General features: G+C 41.3%; 1 pseudogene; it reads left to right on the forward strand.

Annotated features, from left to right (window-relative positions):
- Positions 1–3,092: 3,092 nt before the first annotated feature.
- On the forward strand, positions 3,093–4,952 carry LOC139012318 (probable ATP-dependent RNA helicase DDX5 pseudogene; annotated as a pseudogene).
- Positions 4,953–5,490: the final 538 nt, after the last annotated feature.

Genomic DNA, 5,490 nt, shown 5'->3' on the forward strand with positions numbered 1-5,490 from the left:
GCAGGGATGGAGTGTTTGTGTGGACTAATATAAATTCAAAGTAAACATCATTACATAAAAGGGTACGGTCTTTTTTTTTTTAGTTTTATTCATTTCAAACGGGCCGGATCTGGCCTGTGGGCCGTAGTTTGCCCATGGCTGGTCAAGGACCTGAGCTTGTCACTATGCTGGGAGGAGGAGAGGGAGCAACAGGACCATATGGAAAGGAATAAGGAAGGAATATTTCCCAAAAGGAGCGGTGATGTTCTCTTACCTCAATAAGAGGCAAGAGATTCAGCAGAGGCAAAAAATAAGTAAATAAAATAAAAAATAGCTATTCATTACCTCCATCTTTTGAAGGAAGAGTTAACAAAATAATTTTATTACTATTTCCTTTAATTATCTCCTCTCCTGCCCTGTTACTGCTTCAAAACACATTTCAGATGGAATCAAAATAATTAAAGTTCTTTGTCATGATAAAAACTATATTTAAAAGTGATGAATAACCACTAAATATAAAGATGACATTGCAGTGACCTTGTTCTCTCTTTTACGTTTAGGCTACCTATCACAGAATTCAAACGGAACACTTGATGATACATCAAAATCTTAGTTTCTAATCTTAGAACTCTGTGTGGGATCAATTTTCACAGAAATTCCATCACTATTTTACAACAGTATAATGTAGATTAATGTACCTGATGCTTCTAAAATTCTAATTCCACAGCAGTAATGTATGAATTTAACCATGTCATTAAGAAAAACACACTGTTAACTTCATTCATTAAAATCACTTTTTCATTCAAACTTAGAACTAATGTTTCCCAGGTTACATCAGGCTAAAGGTAAAATAGGTCATAATAACCGTAAAATACAACAAAAATATTTCCCCAGCTCCACCCACTTCAACTTGTCTCAAAGGTGTTTTACCGGGAGCTTTGTTGACTACCCAACACACCCTCAGAACCCAGGAGATGGTCCTTTGGTTGCAGACACAGTAATTGCTGCTTGCATTGGTGCCTTGTGAACCAGCTCTTTCCTTTTTACTTACCTTTAAAAAAACAGTTCCTTTCTTTCAAACCAATGGTTCTAAGACAATGCAATCACGCCTCCCAGGGGACATAAGGTCTAGAGCAGTGGTTCCCAATGTGGGGCACACACCCCACAGGGGGGCAATTTGATTTTTAAGGAGGGAAATTTGAGAATGAGTTATTAACAGTGAATTTTTTGCATTTCTTATGGTGCTAGGGTCCTCACATACAGTATATAAATATACATTGTGACATTTATGCATTTCAGTTCTCTAGTATGTTTTGAAACTTTATTTGGTATTTTTCATATCACTTCATATTATTATTAATTTTAACAGTTTCTTAGTGATTTCTTCCTCAGTACTTAAATTGTCCTTTCATTCTTTTACTTTTCTCTTTCATGGATGCCATATTCTTTGGAAGCTTGTTTAGACCAAGTAAATGGCCTCATAGGCTCCCTTCATGTGAATAGGAGTTCACTTTTTGAATAATAAGAATTATATGTCACAGGGAGAGGGGGCATCAGGATTTTAGAGATACTTAGGTGGGGCATGGACAAAAAAAAGGTTGTGAACCACTGGTCTAGAGATATTATTGTTTTTCATGACTGGAAATGAGGATTTGACCAGCATCTAGAGGGTAGATCCAGGGATGCGGCTAGGACATTCTGAAATACACCGAACATCCCCCTGCACAACAAGGAATTTCTGGTGCCAAATATCAATAGTGGCATATTTTGATCTCTTTTGAGTAAACTTGGAATCATATACACATAGTACTTTTAAGATTTCAGGGCATTATTAATGCTCGCTCTTATTACTGACGATTCTATAAGTATTATCCATCTCATTTTTTTTCCTTCATGAATGAATGCTCAGAAATTCCCCTAATTCACCACAAAATTAATTGCAGAACTTGGGTGTGAAACCCAGGTTTCCAACTCCCAAGCTCAATGCCTTTCTTCTTCCGAGTGGAGGAAAGAATCATGAAGAAGACAGGCTAGGGCACTGCTTCCACTGAGCTCCCAGGGTACCTGGCATGTACCCCTATCCTTCACAATCATATTTTGCTGAACTTTTTAATGCATAATGTCCTCCATTAGTTTGTGAGTTCTTCAACAGCATAGCCATTGTTTCACTCTTTCGATCTTACTTTTTTGTGCCTTTTACCAGGCCAAGCACGGGTATTGCAAAAGTACTCAGTAAATTTGTTAGGTGATAGATGGATAGGTGAATGGATGGATAGGAGTTAAGAAGCAATGAAATGCAAAACAGTATTAGGCACCATTGTGTTGGAATTATATACCTCAGTAGGGAAATATTGAGAAACTAGGGGCCCAGTGCATGAATTCGTGCACTTTGAAAGGAACTATGGGCTGTGAGATAGCAGTGGGTGCCGGAAGCCCGTCCATCCTTGCTGCTTGACACAGTGGCTGCAGGGAAGAAACATCTGCACAGCATATGTTTCACGGGACCTGGCATATATAGCATACTGTTCTTAATATGTTTGCTCATCTTCTTGGAGCTATGTGTTTTAACCAAAGTCACTCTCTGAGAAAGGTTGTTTCCCCAGGTAGGGATTTTTCCCTGAAGTTAGGGAGGGAATAAAACCCCTTAACTAAATGCCAGGCGGGTAGTTAATTACTTTAACTACAAACAATCACCCTTAAGCTACATAATCTTTACTCCCTGGAATGGAGATAAGAAACGCCCTAACCTTTAGAATAGAAATTGACAGGATTAAAATCAACTGGTATAAATACAGATGTAACAAGACAATAAAACACAGAACTTGGCTGGAGATCCTGGCTAGAGATCCTGGCTAGGCTGCTGATCAACTGAACGCTGTCTCCGTGTCATTCCTTCTTTGCCGACTCCGTCCACACCTTTGGGGACCCCTGGACCTGCTGGGGTTGGAATTCATTTCCACTGGCCTGTAGGTGAGCAGCTCCAGCTCCTATCATCACCGTCCTTCCATTGCTGCTGCCCCCACAAGGCTTCGCTATCGCTGAAGCCTCCACCAGCGACTCATCGCACCCGTTTCTCTCCACTTCGTTCCCTGCCAACCGTAATCATTGACGCCATGTTGGGCTATTCGAGTGACCGAAACCACGGCCAGGATCGAGGGTTTGGTGCACCTCGATTTGGAGGAAGTAGAGCAGGGCCTCTATCAGGAAAGAAGTTTGGAAACCCTGGGGAGAAACTAGTTAAAAAGGAGTGGAATCTTGATGAGCTGCCCAAATTTGAGAAGAATTTTTACCAAGAACACCCTGATTTGGCCAGGCGCACAGCAAAAGAGGTAGAGACATACAGAAGAAGCAAGGAAATTACAGTTAGAGGACACAACTGCCCAAAGCCAGTTCTGAATTTTTATGAAGCAAACTTCCCTGCAAACATCATGGATGCGATTGCAAGACAGAACTTTACTGAACCCACTGCTATTCAAGCTCAGGGATGGCCAGTTGCCCTAAGTGGGTTGGATATGGTTGGAGTAGCACAGACTGGATCTGGGAAAACATTGTCTTATTTGCTGCCTGCCATTGTCCACATCAATCATCAGCCATTCCTAGAGAGAGGTGATGGGCCTATTTGCTTGGTGCTGGCACCAACTCGGGAACTGGCCCAGCAGGTGCAGCAAGTGGCTGCTGAATACTGTAGAGCATGCTGATTGAAGTCTACTTGCATCTATGGTGGTGCTCCCAAGGGACCACAAATACGAGATTTGGAGAGAGGTGTGGAAATCTGTATTGCAACACCTGGAAGACTGATTGACTTTTTAGAGTGTGGAAAAACAAATCTGAGAAGAACCACCTACCTTGTCCTTGATGAAGCAGATAGAATGCTTGATATGGGTTTTGAACCCCAAATAAGAAAGATTGTGGATCAGATAAGACCTGACAGGCAAACCCTAATGTGGAGTGCAACTTGGCCAAAAGAAGTAAGACAGCTTGCTGAAGATTTCCTGAAAGACTATATTCATATAAACATTGGTGCACTGGAACTGAGTGCAAACCACAACATTCTTCAGATTGTGGATGTGTGTCATGATGTAGAAAAGGATGAAAAACTTATTCGTCTGATGGAAGAGATCATGAGTGAGAAAGAGAATAAAACCATTGTCTTTGTTGAAACCAAAAGAAGATGTGATGAACTTACTAGAAAAATGAGAAGAGACGGGTGGCCTGCCATGGGTATTCATGGTGACAAGAGTCAACAGGAACGTGATTGGGTTCTAAATGAATTCAAACATGGAAAAGCTCTTATTCTGATTGCTACAGATGTGGCTTCCAGAGGGCTAGATGTGAAAGATGTGAAATTTGTCATCAATTATGACTACCCTAACTCCTCAGAGGATTATATTCATCGAATTGGAAGAACTGCTCGAAGTACCAAAACAGGCACAGCATACACTTTCTTTACACCTAATAATATAAAGCAAGTGAGCGACCTTATCTCCGTCCTTCGTGAAGCTAATCAAGCAATTAATCCCAAGTTGCTTCAGTTGGTTGAAGACAGAGGTTCAGGTCGTTCCAGGGGTAGAGGAGGCATGAAGGATGACCGTCGGGACAGATACTCTGCAGGCAAAAGGGGTGGATTTAATACCTTTAGAGACAGGGAAAATTATGACAGGGGTTACTCTAGTCTGCTTAAGAGAGATTTTGGGGCAAAGACCCAGAATAGTGTTTACAGTGCTGCAAATTACACCAATGCGAGCTTTGGAAGTAATTTTGTGTCTGCTGGTATACAGACCAGTTTTAGGACTGGTAATCCAACAGGGACTTACCAGAATGGTTATGATAGCACTCAGCAATATGGAAGTAATTTTCCAAATATGCACAATGGTATGAACCAACAGGCATATGCATATCCTGCTACTGCAGCTGTACCTATGATTGGTTACCCAATGCCAACAGGATATTCTCAATAAGACTTTAGAAGTATATGTAAATGTCTGTTTTTCATAATTGCTCTCTAAATTGTGTGTTATCAGACAAGATAATTATTTAAGAAACATGGGAAATGCAGAAATGACTGCAGTGCAGCAGTAATTATGGTGCACTTTTTCACTATTTAAGTCGGATATTTCTCTACATTCCTGAAACAATTTTTAGATTTTTTTTTGTACTAGAAAATGCAGGCAGTGTTTTCACAAAGTAAATTGTACAGTGATTTGAAATACAATGAATAAAGGCAATGCCGTGACTGGGGGTGTCTGGTATATGCCCCATACGTGGAGTTGTCTTGTGCCAAGAGCCTGACATCCTGGGCTGAGAAAGCCCTGTCCTGGGACTCTCCTTTGTCCAGTATTGGCCCCTCTTGCCCTTGTGTCAAGAGGGACCCCCTTCTCACAGTCCATTTGCCAACAGCTGTTACGTGGGCTTTCTGTTCACGCTGAAGTTGAGGCCTCGTGGTGGCTGGTGCCATGGATCTGTATCTCGCCCAATTGTGTGAGCTGGGCCCTCCCTGGAGAAGAAACCTGA

The sequence above is a fragment of the Myotis yumanensis genome, unplaced genomic scaffold, assembly GCF_028538775.1.
Source record: "Myotis yumanensis isolate MYYU_CA2020_CCGP unplaced genomic scaffold, mMyoYum1.0.hap1 SCAF_6, whole genome shotgun sequence".
NCBI lineage: Eukaryota > Metazoa > Chordata > Mammalia > Chiroptera > Vespertilionidae > Myotis > Myotis yumanensis.